This window comes from Phyllostomus discolor, chromosome 4, assembly GCF_004126475.2.
Source record: "Phyllostomus discolor isolate MPI-MPIP mPhyDis1 chromosome 4, mPhyDis1.pri.v3, whole genome shotgun sequence".
In the NCBI taxonomy this organism is placed as follows: Eukaryota; Metazoa; Chordata; class Mammalia; order Chiroptera; family Phyllostomidae; genus Phyllostomus; species Phyllostomus discolor.
Genome location: NC_040906.2, coordinates 38,497,871 through 38,517,178, shown reverse-complemented (window position 1 = coordinate 38,517,178; position 19,308 = coordinate 38,497,871). Strand labels below are relative to the sequence as shown.

Sequence of the window (19,308 nt, the reverse complement as noted above, 5' to 3'; positions counted from 1 at the left end):
CTCTATTGTGGCTATTTACAAAAGTGCTTAATGAAAACCTTTGTTGAATTAGGAGCTCTATTTCCACAAAAACTGAAAACTTTTCATAGTTTCACAACTTTTTTCACTTTCTTTTTTCATAACTTTACATCTTTTGATAGTAATATAAAGTCTTTAAATATTAAGCATAGCTTTTACCATAGGTGTTTTAGAAATACTTTCTTTAATCATCTGAATATGTTCTAATATATTAAAATACTACAGTAAAGAAAAATGACTCAAAAAATTTTTTGAGATGAAGGAAGGAAAGAAAAGTGGAAAGAAAGGAGGAAAGGAGAGAAGAGAGGAAGGAAGGAGGGAAGAAGGAAGGAAGAACAGAAAGAAGGTGCTTAAAATACAAGAATATTGGGACAAAATTCTGTTTCTAAAGACCTTGGTGCTGAAATCATTATTTACAGTATTTTAGAAATAGTTCTAGTGTTAGAAGATAAACTAAATAGGTGTTTAATTAAAAAAAAACTAATTAAATCTATAAAACATTGGAGAAATATAATAATTAAATGAAATTCTTTGACACCTTTGATGTTAGCTGCTTTCATTGTTTTGTACGTAAAATGTAAAACCGACATTAAGAGAAACTAAGGTGAAAACCAACCTTTTCCTAATCTAATGAAGGAATTGAGTGAGTGAATGCAGTTATCTGGGAGGAGAGCAACGAAGGCAGAAGAAATAAAAAATTCAAAGGCCCTGACACATAACGTTTGTATCAAAAGCTTAAAAAACCCTCATTAAAGTATTATAAAGATTGAAAAGCACAACAAAAGGCAAATAAAAATTATGAAATAAGTATTTAATAAATCAAACACATAAAAGTTGTACTTGCAGTTAAGGTAGTCTGCTTTTCAAGAAGAGACACATTTCGACAATCAAGTTGTCAAAAGATTAGAAAAAATATAATAGCTGGTGAGGGTGGTTAAAATTAGCATTATCATCTGCTGCTGGTGGAAGTCCTGTAGGTATATCATCGCTCTAGAAAATGACAATATGTATGAAAATACTCAAAAGAGCAAATAATTTTTCTAGGAAGCCATAATAAAGCAATAATAATTTGAGATGAGCACAAATATTTATGTACAAAGATATGTGTGATAGTTTTATTTATAATGTGAAAGTGTAGAACTTTTAAACAATCCAACAGAAATAGTAATAATTATTGTGAATTACTGTTTTATTTTTATATACTAAGTAGTGTGATTTCTGCTATGTATGAATTATCTCATTTATATCTTTCTAAATTCATATGCTATATAATGAGTGTTTATTCATTAATTTTCCTGCCTCTGTGTTTAAACATAGGGCAGATTTTCATTGGTGGACCCGAACTCCCCTTTCATCGTGTGTAGGAGCCATGTAATTTGAAGGACAGACCATATCTGAATCTCTAAGAGTTCACTCAGATTGGTGTAAGTCAATCAGTGGTTGTATACCCCAGTGATTGGTTAGGAGTGTGCTTGTTATCTTTTTGGTCCAGACTAAATCCCAGGACTTTTGATTAGTGATTAAGAGAGAAATGCTTCTGGGTCTCTCTATTGTTTATGCTGAGGCTTCTTTGCTCTTTCTTCCCTGTCAGCACCACCCCCTCCCCACAATTCCTTTAAACGTTGCTGAGATTTCTCTCTTTCCTTAGATTTATTTTCTTTTTTGAATTCCCAATTGCATTAATAAAAGTTTCCGTACTCTGGTATGAACGTCACTCTGCCATATTTTTACTAACTTGAATTTTTAACCTGTGACCGGTTGTAACTACTTTGGATTCATCTCAATGCCTAGGCTGTGTTTTCCATAAACAACAATATTTAAGAGGTCAGATTTTGCAAACTGTTAATGTTAAAAAAACAAAGACTTTGCCTTAACCTATTTAGGCTGAAAATATAATAAAGTGTCACAAAAGTGACTTGTGTTTTCTACTGATTTCAGCTGAAAGAGTGAATGACTTGATAATTGTGCTCCTACTTCTTCTAATTAGGAAAATTTCCTGCTGGTGACAGCTTCAATGCACTGCAAAAGTTTTGTGTCAAATGTAGAGGAAAGAACTAGATAGAATTTGTTGTTAAATTGGTACATTTAAAATTCTATTAGTTCTGAAATAGTTTGTCATGTCATATCCTCTATCATTTTTTTCTTTACCATACTGAGAGCTGAGGGCAGAGAACTTGAAATGAATGTGGAACAGTATCAGGTGATGTGAATTCTTGCCCATACTGACATCTCTGAGAATAGAAAAGCCAGGATCAGGGTGTTCTTGGCCTTGCTTTATTCCTACATAAATTAAATGTCAAGCACCTTTCTAGTTTTACATCTCACAAATATGAATGCCCTGAGTCTATTTCTACTTTGCATTACCACATGACAAATATACACACATTTCTCAGATGCAATTTTGCTTGTCTCACCTCTATTTCATGGTCTCTTCAGAGCTATATCTGCTGCATGATCTTCCTATAATACATATCATATTGCACCACTTTGCTGTTTTGTTATACTCTTATTGCCTTTAGAGTAAAATCTAAATTTTATAGCATGGCATTCAGGAAACTTCTTAATAAGGCTTTACCTTATCACTAAAGTTTCTTGTAAAACAGTCCTTCATAAGCATCCTATTTTCAAATCAAATATACCTAATTACTTGCCTACTTGAAGTGGCATGTTTTTTTTTATTCCTGTGCCTTTGCCTATGATGTTCCCTCTGACAACTTTGGCCTTTCCCAGTCTTTTCACCGAACAACTTCTAAACTAGTTTCACAGGTTTCCCTCTCCTTGTTTCTTCCACACCTGACCTTGCCATTAACGTAGTTCTTTAACACACTAATACATGCAAAGGAGGATATGGACTTACTTTCTTCTCCCTAATGACGAGTACAATTAGATATTCAGTGAGTGCTCAATGAATATTCTTTTAATGAACTAAGTTCATTTTCCAACTTCCCTTAGAGCATAGGGGTACAGTTATGACTGTATGTATGCCCACACCTCAGTGAAAACACTAGAATGCATGGGAAATGATTTCCTAAGCCGCTTAGTGCAGTCATCCCGAGTCACTGTTTGTACACTTTGCCTGAGGCACTATGGTGAAAAGCCTTGAGAAGACATCTTTCAGAAAAGATGCTAAGGCATTTGGACTTTGTAGGGAGGGTGCTACGACCAGATCACTTGTTAGAGAAACCATGGTTGACTGGATCAGTTAGGATGTATGGATCCTACAATTATGTATGGATCAATTAGGATGTAAATTTAATACAAAATTGAGTATTTTATATTAAGTAGAATTAAATTTATTCTGATTTGATTGCACGTAGATGGTAAGGGAAATTACAGGGATTAATAATGCGAGGTTTCTGGCTTGAGCAATTAGAATGAGGATTGTACTGTTTACTTAATTAAAATGACAGGACAAAGAACAAATGTGAAATAAGGCAGTTATAGGCCAAGGATCTGATTTAGTATATTTTGAATTTAGATGCCTGTAGGAGATAAGAAATGAATATTCAGGAAAATGTTCTTTTTGGCATCCTTTTGCAAGTCAGGTTGAAATATTAAATTCTTGGAGTTTCTTTGAGAAAAATAAATAGTAACATCATTTTCAAGATGGTGGTCTCTTTCATTTGATGTAGAAATACCTTTTTGCTTGGCTTGTTTGCTTAGCTTGGTTTTATTGTACATGAAATATTTAACGATATAAGTGTTGCATTAACAAATTGAAGCACTTAGTCACATTGCAATGTTAATAATGTTTTTCTTAAACTAATACTGTTGGGAAAAATGAATGGCCTGGTAAAGAAATGGCAGGCTTCATTTAACTTCGTATACATCTTTAAATTTCATGAGAATATATAATAAATGGTGGCCAAATACCACAAAATTTAGTGTGTTATGCTTCTAAAATTTAAAGAATCATTTGAATTGGAAATCAAGATTTTATGTCTTACAATAAAAATATGTTCAAAAGAGCAGTTCATAAACACATCACATTTTTTGTAAGAATACTTAAAATGCTTTTTATATGACCAAATCTAATCATATCAGAAATGAAATAATAGATTCACTTCAGAGTAGATGTCATTTTCCTGCAAAAGGAAAAATGGAACAGGCACAAGTTGATTCTTGTTTTTTGATGTGGGTGTTTTTAGGCTATTCTTTACACAATAACATTGCATAAAATATTCTAAGTTGAAAAATATTTCCCTCGGTAAGACTGGATTTCAGTCAATATGAGATAAAAATAAAATCTGTGGGATGTAAACTTGAATTAAGTTGAATAATTTCAGGATAATATTTACTTTGCTATAACATTATGGAATTTTTTTTAACAGTCTGGTTATCCTGGGTTATCTTGTTTCTTTTCGGAGACTAATAGCTGCACAGAACAAACAGGGAAGTCACCATTGTGCTGGAAAGGAACTGATGTTGCCTTTCATTTTATTCCTCTTCCCAAGACCAGAGAGAGAAAATGATCTGGTAAATTGCTCTGGAAATCCTGACAGAGTTTTACGATTACCTTTTAGCTGTGTCTTGTTTGAAATGTCCTGTCCAGGATGAACAAATTTATTTCTAGTGATGGAAGAATGTGTCAATTCAGTCTTTACATTCCGAGGCAAGATAAAGTGGGTTATATCATTTATATACCTTATGGTCCATGAATGCTAAGAGAATGACATATGATTTAATATTAAATGATGGCATCACTAGGGAGATAAACATTTTTTGGTTAAAATGATAAATACCTATAAGTGGCCTTAAAATATACCCTGCTTGTATTTTAATTCAAATTTTAAAATTGTTGCCTTGTATGATAGATGCTAGTAATCTACTTCTCTTCTTTTGAGTCTCCTAAACAAACTTCTTTTCTTCATTTGTTTACCTCCGAGTTTGCCTCTGGGGCCACCTAAACTAGGGTCCTTCTTTTTTTCTGTTAGAAAGTAAAAAAGAATAGGGTCAACAAATAGGTAAACAGGCTTCTAAAGAAAATAATATCTGAGATGGGAAAAAGCTAGCTTTCAGGTGGTATAGATGCAAAGAGCTAGAAATAAAATATTTGAAATCTGTCTTTAGTCTATAATTTAAAAGACTAAAAAATATAGGAGTGACTTTACCAATGGTCTATGTGAAAGTCACAGAAGTAGGCAGAACAAAACAGATATATTCATATGTTTGCCCCCAAACCCACCTATTCACTCCCCCCGCAATAAAATAAGATCTTTGCTATTTTGGTAAGAAGAAGTACTGCTACTATTTGAATTTAGGTCAGAGGTAAATTTGAAAATACCAAATTAAGGGAAGGAATAATTTGTGTTGTTTCCTCTGGAAGGGAAAATCCTTTTTGTTTTAGAATATGTATTATAGCCTCTAAATTGAGGTACACATAAATATAATAATTGATTAATTTCACTAAGTTCAATTTTAATTTTATTTTTAGTTATACGTGATTCCATCTGATACACAGAGGAGAGAAAGTGACCGAAAGAGAACTTCGATGGCAACTGCATGACTGAAACTACCAAAGTCAAGTGTCTGTATTCTTTCAACTAAAGTTCATCAAAACCAGGTAAGAATAAGTGATTGTTTGTTTATTTACTTTGAGCTATTTTGGGAAAAAAATTGAAACTAAAAAATGTTTTCATTTTGCACCATACATTTAAAAAGAATATAGTAAAATACATAAAAGCAAAATACTATACAATTAAAATCATGAATGAGCCTGTTTTCTAGAAATTTCTGTCATTTTGTTCTCTATCATTTGATTTTTGTTTTGTTAGTTTTTCCCTTTATGCAAAGTTGATAATGTTATATCTATTCTCTGTTGAATTTATTATTTTGGTAACATATCTCTTTTGTCCTATTTGATAGTATGAATTAGTGTTTCATAGTTTCCATTGTACTGGTTAATATGAGCAAATTATTTTAAAATATTTTGTATGTTTATTATTCAGATAATATGCTTAGGTAGATATATACATCACTCATTTTGCATTAATAGTTACTAAAATTAGCATCCCTGGTTCAATGGTTATAATATTTTAAAGACTTTTTACTTTTATTACTGAAATTACCTATAGAAGGTGATAAGGAGTTACCATTTCATCAGTTATTTTTGAAAATGTTTGTTAACTCATTGACTTATATTTTTTCATTCCAAGAATTTCCCTAAGAAAAACCTACTGGAAGAAAAAATTAAAAATTGAGATTCTAAATTTTAGTTCAAGCATAGTATACTCTACTCATATATTCACCACTATATGCCTTACAGAGCAACATAAACAACATAACGTAAGTGTAGAATGAAGTGAATATTATATTTGCATTATCTTCCCACAGTCTCTAAATACATCATTTATGAATGGTAGCAAGTATACATTTATTCAACTAATCTTTATTGAAAACATACAGTAAGCCTGAGTACTGTGATTATTTCAATACAGTGGTGGTGATGCTAGGTATTATGTGCAGAAAGGTACAGAAACAGTTTCCTGTGTCTTCTAATTTTCAATAAAATATGGCAACCTAACATATTTGGGGCTCTTAGGTACAGGTAGGATGTGCTAAGTGTCAAGAAAGAAGTGTAAAGAAAGGGCAATGGCTGATGATAATGCTTTCAGGGCAGGAATTGTAGAACACAAATGAGTCACAATTTGAGTTGTGCTTTTTAAGGGCAGTGGGACCCTAAAGGCAGGTGAACATTTAAATGGAGGATCAAGTTGGAGCAAATGCACAGAGCTGAGACAGCACAGGGGACACTCAGGAAATTGGAAGGGCAGGACAGATACAACAGAGCAGTGGGAAATACATTCTGTGATTCAGATTTTTATACTTGGGCATTTATATTTCATCATTATATGTATGGTGAGGCACAGTTGTAGGACAATAAGATGACCCATGTCCTTTCAGAGGCTTAATGTGGAAATGATATGCATGTTAGACTAATGAACGGGACAAACCCAAAGGAAGGGAGAATAATTTGTACACTTTTTCTTTTATTTTCAACAGCGTTTGTTCAATACTTGCAATTTGGAAAACACTACAATAAGAACTATAGAAAAAGAAAGGTGAAGAAGACACAGTCTTCACCCCTGATGAGCTTATACTTTTAGTGGATGAGATTTGGGTGACAAACAAATAAATATAATACAGAATGACAGTGTAACAGTTGAATTACACTCAAGGAAAAACTAGTTGGTAACTAATTACTTTCGAGATGCAGGTAATGGGTTGCCCAGATGCAGATACTGGGTTACCAATTGATGAGGGAGTCCCACAAACATCAAGTCTGATCGAGGTTACCTAAGAAGCAATGTTTTTAAACTTTTCAATAATTTAAACAAGCAATAATGGAAATGTTAGGGTGAGAGTAGTATAAATTAAAAACAGGGAGCAGGATGTGGGTAGATGAGATTTGGCAGTGGTGGAAGTGATGGGAGGTTAGGGAAAAGGGGGCATGTTGATGGCATTAACAACAGAAATGGGGAAATACAAAAAAGGTGGGATTTCGTTTTGGTAAATTAGGTTTAGTTTTGAACACTGAGGATTTTTCTGTGCTGCCTTTTCATACCTTTGCTAGAGCATTCAGAGCATTTTTTAAAAAGATTCATTGCAATTTCTTATCCAATGTTTGTCTAGAAGGTATACATCCATGTAGTATGAAAAATAGAGACATTTATAGAAGAAGATACAGGAAAGAAGAAACATTGTACATGGAACAATAATGCCTCTGATTCCTCCAAAGTAGGGACGTTGCGACTTCACACCATTCTCCCAATCATCATCAGCTGCCCCATCATATTTTTCTGAATCTCACTGACAGTCTGAAGTCTCTTCCTTTTCAAAGGTGATTTTACTTTTGGGAAAAGTCAGGAGTTACAGGTGACAAACCTGGGCTGTAGTGGGGCTGAGTCAGTTGGGTCATTTGATGTTGCATCAAAAAGTGTGCAGGGGACATGATGCATGAGTGAGCACATTGTCATAATGAAGCTGTCAATCACCAGTTTCCCATAGCTGTGGCCTTCTGAATCATCTGAGTAATTTCTGAGAAGGAATGTTCAAGCTTAATGCAAAATTTAATGTAGATTCATTGCTCTACTCACTCAGTCATTTTGTTTTTGTTTTAATTTTTTAAAGTTTAATCTTTATTGTATTTTTTTCCACTACCATTTAGTCCCCTAATAGCCGCCTCCCCCTAGCAGTCACCACACTATTGTCCATGACCATGAGTCCTTTTTTATTTTTGCTCAGTCCCTCCAGCCCCTAACCTCCCCCCGCCCCACCACTAGCTGTCGTTGTTCAGCCATTTTTAATGTGATGGCCACACAGTACACACACTCACTCACTCAGTGGTGTGTCTACCACCCCCACTGACTGCTACAGTGAAGTTGTCATTGTTTGCTCATGAACATTCCAGTCCACTTTTCTTGGCTGTCAGCTTTACACTGATGTCACACAAACTGTTCTCATTGTATTAATGGCTGGACTTTTTCTGGAATGAGGATTCGTTTATTTACTATTTAAAGTGATATGAGTTTCCCTAGGATGAAAGTACAATAATAAGAGTAAAAACAAGTTATACCAAACAAAATATATGACCTATATAGTAAAGGTCTGATGTGATTTATAACTGTCTATGTAGATAGTTTAGCTTTAGCCCTTTTGGCAGTCACAGAAATGGGTATATGTTCTTGCCCTAAGAACTTAGATAAGCTTATTGTAGGAATATTTATGTAATGGAACAGAAAGATGTCCTTACTACTTATAGGTGCCTTAAATATTCCATTATTGAAAGGAAAGAGAATTTTGTTAATACATAGTTATAAGTAGCTAAATTTGTGGAAATTAAGAATTTGACTTCTCCAGGAAGTCCTTTTGAAATCTGGACCAGATCCTTCCCCTGTGTGCTTTGTACGTTACTTAACACCTTTTACATTTTTCTGCCATACAACACATTGTGGTCTTGTCTATCGTTCCCTGAAACTATAAGATTCTTGGGATTAGGCTGTCATTTATCACTTTATACATATATATATATATGTGTATATATATAAGTTTACATCTAAATAAAAATAATCACAATGCTGTCTTATACAGCATACTCCATAAATATTTCTTAAATGCAAAATTAAATCCATTTCCATGGCTTATCTTAATTATTGGTGAACTAGCGTATACATTTTTTGTGAGCTCCATATTAGATATCGATTGCTGTGTAATAAATCACTCCAGAAATTAGCTGCTTAAAAACAGTGCTTATGTACTGCCCCACAGCTTCTGTGGGCTATGAGTCCAGACTCGGTTTAGCTTGTGTCTGGCTCTTGGTCCGTCATGATGCTGCAGTCAAGCTGTCAACTGGAACTAGTTTGTTGCAAATTCAGCTGGGTTAAGGGTCCACCTCCAGACTCAACCATGGAGGACCTCTTTCTATAGAGCTACAGCTCTATAGAGCTGTAAGGAAGATAGCTTTCCCCACAGCAAGCAACCTAGGAGAGAGCAAAGGTGAGCACTTGTGGTAGAACCCACATTCCTTTTTAACCAGATCTAGGTAGTGTCATCCCACCTGTAGTAAGTTGAATGATGACTTCCAAAAAAATGTGTTCAAGCCTGTGGTACTTGTGAATATGACATTATTTGGGAAAAGAGTCTTTGCAGATATAATTAAATTAGGGGTGTTGAGTGCAATCATTCTGGATTAACTAGATAAGTCCTAAATCCAAGGGCATGTGTCCTCTGACACACAGACAGAGGAGAAGACCATGTGAGGACAGAGGTAAGGACTGGTGTGATGCAAGTATAAATTAAGCATCACCTGGAGACACCAGAAGCTGGACAGAGCAAGGAACAAAATATCCTTCACTGCCTTCAGAGGAAATGCAGTCTTCCCGACACCTTGATTTCAGACTTCTGGCCTCTGGAACCATGAGAGAAAAATTTATGTTGTTTTAAGCCATGCAGTTTGTGGTAATTGGTTATGGGAGCCTTAGGAAACTAATCTACCACCACTAATGCAGTCTGAATGTTTTAGAAGTGTTTCTGTAAGTTCAGCATTCATTCAATGGTCAGGGATCACAAAAAGGCATGAATGCCAGGAGACAGAAATCATTGGAAACCGTTTTTGAGACTACTTACTCCATCAGATCTCTGGATGCCTCCATTTGATTGACATATCTGTGTGGTTGACCGAAACGCAACAGGTCAGAGATTAGGAGCATGATCTCACATTTTCAAAAATTACGTTTTTTCTTTTATATTTCCTACCTCTCAGATTAGAATTACTATTCATATGTTTAGTCAAACTGGAGAATTTCTGTTACAGAACAAACAGGGGGCGGGGCCTGGGATGATATACTGTTACTGAAAGAAACCCCCAGGTCCGTTGTGTCCACCGTCTATAGGAAAGATGTCTCTCAATGCCAGAGATTTGTGAAAAGGAAAGGAAATGTTTATTTAATGCTGTAGAAACTTAAAGTAGTGACCTAATGTCTTCATCAAAAAATCCTAAAGTCCCTTAAAACACCCACAAACAGACACAGTACTTCCTTCCCCCTTTACCCAGTCCAGAGTACTGTATCTCAGGAAAGGAAATAGAAGTCCATGGCTCAGGCAGCCCCCAGTTCTTCCCAGTAATCCATGCTCGGCTGGTAGGCCTCGGTTCCAGCACCCTCAGCTGTGTCTCGGGGATCTCTGCTAAATCCGGGTGGTGGTTCCCTCTTCTAAAGCTGCGGGGGTCCCCACTTTGGCAAAGGCACTCGGTCCTCTCCCCCCCAGGGCAATGGGAGTCCCCACTCAGCCAAAACCGCATGCTTCTCCCCACAAAGCTGTGGGGAGGGGGGTCGGCACTCTGCCAAAGACCCATGGTTCTCCCCTCAATGGCTGCCGTGTCTGGGTTTAAATCCCCGTGCCCATCTTCCTCTGCAGCTCCATTTCAGACTCCTCCCACACTTGGCCACACTTGCCCCCAATCTGCTGTCCTTTCCAGCTTTTCTGGTCGCCATCGTGGGTCTGGGCAGGTGTGGCCCCATGTTATGGAGCCAGTCTTCGAGCTCCCACACAGGTGCTGTAACTTGGGGGACCTGCCCCTCAGTCACATCTTGGGGGGGTCCCTTTCATTCCCCTGGTTCAGAGCATGGCCACAGCTATTTAACATATCTATGTAACCAGTCAAAGGTTATAGATATGTTAAATGACCATGCCAGAGGTTAGCTGCAAGGCTGTTGCTAGGCAAAACAGCTCTCAAAGGCCCTGCTCCATTTGTCCCTTCCCCCAACCCACACCTGGGAGGGGGATGAAGATATCTTAAAACCTCCTGGACACCTTAATTTCTGGACCCCATTTCAAATGCCCATTTGGAGCCCCCCTCTTGGCTGCACCCTGTAACACTTAGAATACATTTTAATTCCTTCTTTCTTAATGCCATGACTTTTAATTGACTAACCAATCTTTTCATTCTATTCCTTATATTTGTGTTGTTTAACTCTTTGTCTCTAATCTTTCTCTCACTATGTATAGACTGCTTGTCTCTTGCCAAAACTAACACAATAGCCACTACACGATCAAACTGTCTCTGAACTTTTCCCTCCCAAACTTTCCCCTACAAAGTGGCTCTTGTCACATAAAGGGTATTATGTCATTATTTTTAACATTTTCAGGAAAAAGAAGACTTGTGATCTGGATCTTGACTTCCTAAAATCTAAACTTCATCTTTAATTATTCCTTAATATAGATCTACAGAATTACATAGAATTTTCCAGATATATATTAATTGTTGCTTGCCTTTATATGGGATTCTCTTTTTCTAGTAATCAAATGGGTGTTTGGGTATTTGTTTTTATATTCAAAGCACTGAGCAGAGTTTCTACTATAATGACCATCACAGAATAGGTTTTCATCTGTTGTAAACTAATGTCAAACATGAAAGAGTTGAAGAGAGCAGAAGAGGCCTACGGTGCCAGTGAAGTAGTTTAACTTCCAGACTAGCCTGAGGGGGAAACGAATGAAAGAGAAAGGAAAATTATGGGCTAATTATGGAGCCACACTGGGACACTGAAGGATAGGATGAAGGAGAAAGGATGTTCACTGTAAATGTGCAAAAGAAGTACAATGTGAAGAAAGTGTGACAAAAAGAAAAGGTCTTAGTTTTGAGATCATGAATGAAGTTTGGATTAAAATGTGACCTTAATGTAGTTTTAAGCTTTTAGGACTATTAAAAGATATATCCTCACGGACATTAAAATAAATTGGGCAGAAAGTGGAAGATGATGCAGTCATTCAGGATAATAAGGAGCATAGATAGATGACAAAATTCGATGAAATGTTAAGAACTTAGCAGAAAGGAAGTAGAAGTATAATTTCTTCTGCCCCCTTCTGTTTCAGTAGGTAAGACTACAACGCTGTTGTCTGCAGAGAGTCTGGAAGGAAATAGCTCACTGAAGAGCAAGTTCAAATCCTATTCAGAAGATTTATTGTGCTTTATCTGCATTTAAATACAAAAAAAAAAAACCCCAAACCTTTAAGCCGTTGCAGTTAAAGAAACCATTTTGCTTTTACTAACCCTAGTTTGTACATCTAAAATTTACATTTACTATATCTATGTAAGTAAATGATACTTGTGTTCTAATAATTAATAATATTCAAATTAATATTTACTTGTTTCATAATAACATTAGTTTTCATTTAATGAAGAGATATGAAGGGAAAATGTTCTGTATATTTACATAATATGCAATTATAATAAATAGTTTATTTGTAAATCAATTGCTATTTGAATAAAATAATGAAACCTTGCAAAATAATGTTCATCAAATGTGTTGGTCTCTGTGTTGCAAAATGGGGAACTATGGGTCTTCTAGTGTAAACTATACTATAAGTGTCATTTGTCATACGAAAGCCTTCACTTATTTAGAAGTAGCATCTATGTGTTTTTAGAGCATGATTTACATCGAGAAAATTTTAAAATAAACAATTTCTAATAAAAATGTTCTAAAAAAGGAGAATTTTTATACTTTAAGATAGAATTAAATGATGGAGAATAGGACTTACATTAGCATATGAAATGTGTAAATGGAAGTGGCTCCATTTCCTTCATAGAAGGAAATTGGCAAGTCATGAGTTTGAAATTGCATAGTTCATCAGTAAGTGGTCTGACAATCTAAGCTGGAAACTTTTTGAACAGGTAACCATCTGTGAAATAATACCTGTTTATACAAGCAATCTCTATTATGTAGTAATCACACCTACATTTGAAGATTACCATTCTTATGTTGCAAGTTACAGAAACTAGTTCTGGGCATGTTAAACAAAAGGCTGTGGGTTAGCTCATAGAATCAGAGGCTAATCAGACAAAACAGTTCTCAGGAAAGACAAGCTGGAGCTGCTCCAGGGATCTAGAAAGCAGGAAGTGGAGAGAGGCTGTGAAGTGTGCTGCCCGGAGCTAAATGTGGGCCAAGAGTGCGGTTTTCATACTATTCCTCCCACATTCACAAAGGGAGTCTGCATGGCTGAGCTTGAATTACTTCCCCTGTGCCGGGAACCGTGACACTTGATTCACAACTCTCTGGAGGCTGCATGATCATGCCCTAAAGAACTTCAGAGATCAGGGACCAGAATGGGGAGTGAATGTGGGACCAGTAAAGACAATAGATGTGTGCTAAAACCCATTTTCCAAACCATCTTTTGAAAGCCACAAAGCTCTAAATGCTGTAAATCTCAAATAATAAAGATTGTGCCAGTAAATTTAACATAGATTAAAGAATGTTGCTTAGGTTTTGATAGATATCTACGACTTTGAAAAATGTTTTCTTTTATACATGTTAATTTCTTTTATATATGTTTATTAAGGCAATTAATAAATATGTGCTAATTGATGTACTTAGCAATGAATATAAAATTGTAAACAATAGAATCGGTTCTTGCTTTGCATGGAGTTTATAATCTAGTGAGAATTGAAATGCAACAATTAACATGTCACAATAAGTCTAGGGAGGGAGGTGCATTAGTTTCTTAAGGCTACTGTAACAAAGAACCACAAACTGGGCTGCTTAAAATAACAAAAATTCTGGAGGCTAGAAGTCCGAAATCAAGGTGTCAGCAGGGTCACCCTTCTTCCAAAGGCTTTAGAGGGGATTCTTCTGTGCTTTTTCCAGCTTCTGATAGTTACTGACCTTCCTTGACTTGCGTAGCCTAACTCCAACCTTTGGCTCCATTTCACATGATTTTCTTCCCTGTATATCTTTGGATGTGTCCTCTCCTCTTATAATTGTATTATCAGTCATGGGAGTTAGGGCCCATGCTAATTCCAGAGCTTTATCTCAAGATTCTGAACTGATTATATCTGTTAAAATCCTATTTCCAAATACAGTCACATTCTGAAGTTCTGAGTGAAGATGAATTCTCTTTAACTCATTCTAGGATGGTACACTGCAGTGTTGATGTTCCTAGTAGGGACCCTGAGCCTATGCTTGGTGCATGCTAGAGAAAGCTGCCTAAAGAAAGTGATGTCTAAACTAAGGTGAATGTTCAGTCAGAAGGAACAGGATAGGAAGTGGACCCCCTCAGCATCTGAGGAAGCAGAGTTCATTGGAAGAACTGAAAGCGGTTCAGTGCAGATGGAATAAAGAGTACACAGGGCTGGATAAGAGGTGGAGAGGAGAGATGATGGTAAAGAGGGGAAAAGGGCAGATGATAGGGGTCATGCAGGGAATTTAACATTATCCTGAACGTAGTGAGGTGTCACTGGAGGGAGTTAAGCAGGTGAGTAACCAAATAAGATTACAATACCCGTGTTGGGTGCAATGTGGAAATAAGGAATGATTGAGAAAAAGAGCTAGCTAGGAGAGTTTGCAGTAATCCAGGTTTGAAATAATGGAGGCTTAGAGAAGGAGATGCTGGTGGGAATGAAGAAAGATAAATGTAATAATGGTATATTGGAAAAGTAGAATGGGTTTTATGTAAATCAGAGACAAAGGATGAAAAGGGAGGAATTGAGTGTAATGGCCCAGGTTATTGGCTTCCGACACTATAGGTGCTGAGACTGAAATTGTCTCTCTGTGTGCGTGTGTGTGTGTGTGTGTGTGTGTGTGTGTGTGTGAGAGAGAGAGAGAGAGAGAGAGGGGGGGGGGGAGGGAGAGGGAGAGAGAGAGGGAGGGAGAGAGAGAGGGGGGGGGGGAGGGAGAGGGAGAGAAAGGGAGAGACAGAGACAGACCTGGGAAGAAAACAGTGGATTCAGTTTTGAACGTTTCAGGTTGGGTTGCTGTGGTACTTCCAAATGAGGCTGTTTGAGAGGCAGCTGTCTTACAAGACAGGTGATGTTGAGTAAGGAACTCTTAGTGTATATACGGTACCTGAAATTGTTGGAGATGTTTGAAAAAAATTATATTATTACTGTGTCTAACAAAGAAATATTATGCAGACTGAAATAATGACATTTAGGAATATTTAATGGCATAAGAAATAGCCATTTAAAATGCAAAAAGAACAATAGTAAAAAGAACAATAATGTAGGCCACTGGCTGGCATAGCTCAGTGGATTGAGCGCAGGCTGCGAACCAAAGCATCGCAGGTTCAATTCCCAGTCAGGGCACATGCCTGGGTTGCAAGCCATGACCCCCAGCGACCGCACATTGATGTTTCTCTTTCTCTCTCCCTTTCCTCTCTAAAAAATAAATAAATAAAGTCTTTAAAAAAAAAAAGGAACAATAATGTAAAGAACAAAACTGGGATACACAACTTATCTACAGTAAGATCTTAATACTCTATATACCTGACCTGACTACTTCAGTATTAAATTCTGAAAGTAAATGCATCTAAATGTTAGCAGTGGCTATTTCTAGGTGATTTAAATTTTATTCTCCTTACCTAATTTTTTTAAAGATTTTATTTATTTAATAGAGGGGAAGGGAGAGAAGGAGAGAAACATCAATGGGTGGTTGCCTCTCACATGCCCCCTACTAGGGACCTGGCCTACAACCCAGGCATGTGCCCTGATTGGGAATCAAACCAGCGACTCTTTGATTCACAGGCTGGCACTAAATCCACTGAGCCACACCAACCAACGCATTAACTAATTTTTAAAGGTCATCAGAGTATATACTATTTTGTAACCAGAAAAAATGCTTTATTGGGGTAAATGTTAACACATAAAATGTATATGAAATAGGATTTTTGTAACATAGCATTTAAAAAATATGTAATTGATTTCAAGGATTGGGTGTCTTTTTGACATAGGAGGAAAATGAGTTGTAAATGAATAAAGAGTTATACCACCTGAGCCAGGTATTTTATAAAATATCTTGAAATATATATGGGGATATGGATTTTACATTCTTAGTATATTTAGTTAGATATTTAGTAAATCAGAGAAAAAAGATTACTTTTGGACATAAAATAAAACATAAATTAGAATTATTAAATAAATTACAAAGCATTTCTCACTTGATTTTGAAAACTATCAGTGCATGAGCTATTTAGTAAATCACAGATTTGGATCCTTTTATGTAAGTTGTCATCAGTAATGCCAGGTTGCCTTATGTAAGGTGATTAGACATAACATTCCTATGCAGATTTTACTAATTCCTAAGCCATGACTGGTATTTAGGTTTCTGGAATGCAAAGTTAGAGCCTTAATATTAAATCTACTTTACATATCTAAGGGTTGTGCTGGAGAACAGAACATTTTTGCGTGTTCTCCTGTTTAATTTCTACCAAGTTTCAGAATATTAAACAACTATTCCATTGACGCAGACTGGATGATATCATGGTGCGATTAAAACTCTTAAGTTATCTTTAGGCTATTTCCTGGTTTTGGAGTTACCAAGAGATAACACGGTAATTAATGCCTTCCTGCAATAGGGAGAATCACTTGACAGTTATATGGAAGTCTTTTTTTTTCTTCACATTTTGATAATTGCTTAAATAACATTGTTTGCTATGTTTCAATTGTTTGCTATTGATGACCCAGGATAGAATAGAAAAATCTTGCTGTTTAAGGGTAGTTCAAAATGCAAACATATGACTTGCTAATGACTGTAAAGTAGGCAGACCCTCTTTATTTGAAATTAATTTAGAATATACTCAAGTAATATGTATACTGGAAATAAATTTCTTGGTTAATTATTTTATAAGAAGATATAGATAACAATAATTCTAATATAAAAGAAGCATAAGCATACATTTTGCTCATCTCAGTGGGAATTTATACTTTTTCCAAGCAAATTTACATTCCTTATAGCATTTAGTTAGACTATTCCAAGAATATTTTAAATGACTTGTCCTATGCAAAATTTGTCTTAATTAGTACTATAGACATAGAATTTTACTAGAAAATCTGTTTGGAGTTTATGGGCTTTCCCCCTTACTCCAGAAATTTTCTAAACTTCTGAGTAAATATTAAAAATCTGCCATGGGATATTTAGCCACATTAATAACATTAATAATAATGGCCAAAGTTACATGTTATATAGTTTATGTTAGGCACTGTTCTAAACTGTCTATACAAATGAACACATTTAATCCTCATGGGGAAATTTTGAAGTAGTTTACAGATGAGACTAGGCACAAAGAAGTGAACTAAACTTGCCCAAGGTCAGGTTGCCAAGATAGGATTAGAACCCAGGTAGAGTCCTTATTTTATCCACTACAGTCTGCTGCATGAAGAAGACATACATTAAAGTGAGAGAAAGTATGTTTTAATCCAAAAACATCAAATACCTAGTCAGTACTCCTGTGTCATCTCCTGAGACAATCTGACATTCAACTCTGTGCTTGATGTGTTATATATTTCATCTTCTCCCACACTCTTATACCTCTCTTCCTCCTCAGATTTCAGTCCTTTCAGATTCCTTAACTATTCTCTTCTCCTATCTAATACTCGGTTTCATAGTTTTATTCACATGTTTTCTAGTATGCGTAACATTATAAGGGGACTCCAAGATAAACGTCTTATTTTTTTTAATTAGAAAAGATGAAAACAGCGCTTTGAGATAGTAAAAGTTAAGTACATTAGTTCTGTGTCTTATAACACTGATGCAAACACCAATGGTAAATTTTCAGGTTAATGAGATTATTAAAAGAGTCTTTGATATCCCTTTTTATAATTTAAGCTTATACTTGATATTAAATTATATTTCAGAAAAAATTATAGATTCTTTATTCCTTATGATAAACCAAGCATGCACAGTAATATTCTACTTATAACCCCAAATCTCTGGATACAACACAAATTAAATATATATAATTCAGTTCAGAATTACGCTGGCAAATAAGTCAGAGTACCCTCAATAGACCAAAAAGGAGGAGAAATCCAGAAAATGATGCAGTGTCAGATTTGAGAAGGAAGCTGCAACTCTTAATTAAGTACAGGGGAGGACTGTGAACCAGAGGTGGGAGTGGTGCCAGGAACCCTCACACTCACAGATGCAGGCTCCATATTCTTGGAGAAGCAACGAGTCTGGGGATACATAGCTGGGGATACATGCTCAGTTGGACCACAACAGAGGAGTATTCAGGTATTTAACCCTGCAGAGCCCTGTTTATCTTCTGTGGTCAGGACAGTGAGGATGTGAGCTTGAATTAGACAAAAACCCTTAGGTGTTCAGATGATTGACAGTGATGAGGAGGATCAGGGAACTCAGCTACCCAAGTTACTGTTTCTTCAGTGTGCTCTCCCATTCCCCCACTCCGACTGAAGAGACACGACAACAGCACTGAGAGAGCAAAAGTTGCTATAGGAAGTAGGGTGCGATTGCATTACTTTTGCATTGCTGTAATATACAGAGCAGAGGGATGTCAGAGATATTCGTTGAATAGGGGAGGATCAGGCAGAAATCAAGTGAATTAAACACTTGATCATGTTTCCTTAACATTTCAGTGAGGCCAAAGCGTAAGTGAGAACCTAAAATTCCCTGCATATTTAAAATGTTAGAAATAGTGTTAAAAATCAGGAATGAAGATAGAGGACAAAGGTCGTTATGTAGTTTCAAAACAAAACAAGCTATTTTTTTGAGAATGTTAACATTTTTATTGTTTTATATTGTGTAACTCTTTCCAAAATCAGTATAATGTTCAATTTTTATGTTATAACATGGATACATATTTCAACATTAACCATAGAAAATTGTTAGGCTCAAATAGAGTGATAATCAGTTTCAGAAAATTATGTTCTGATAAGTGTAAAGTTAACAGCAGGGAGAAAATTTTTTCTGGCCTCTATTGAGTTTGAGCATTTTTATTCTCATTTTGGGAGGGCAGTATAAACAATATTGAAGAAAATAACCTGTGATTAAAAAGTTAAGCATTTGG

General features: G+C 35.9%; 1 protein-coding gene across 5 annotated transcripts in view; it reads left to right on the top strand.

Moving 5' to 3' along the window:
- GULP1 (GULP PTB domain containing engulfment adaptor 1) overlaps positions 1–19,308 on the top strand; it is a 218,146-nt gene that overhangs the window by 62,408 nt on the left and 136,430 nt on the right. For all 5 annotated transcript variants that reach the window (XM_036023195.1, XM_036023193.1, XM_036023197.1 and 2 more), the window contains exon 2: positions 5,453–5,581. The gene's annotated coding sequence lies outside the window, so the exon portion shown is untranslated. The remainder of the gene's footprint in view (positions 1–5,452; positions 5,582–19,308) is intronic.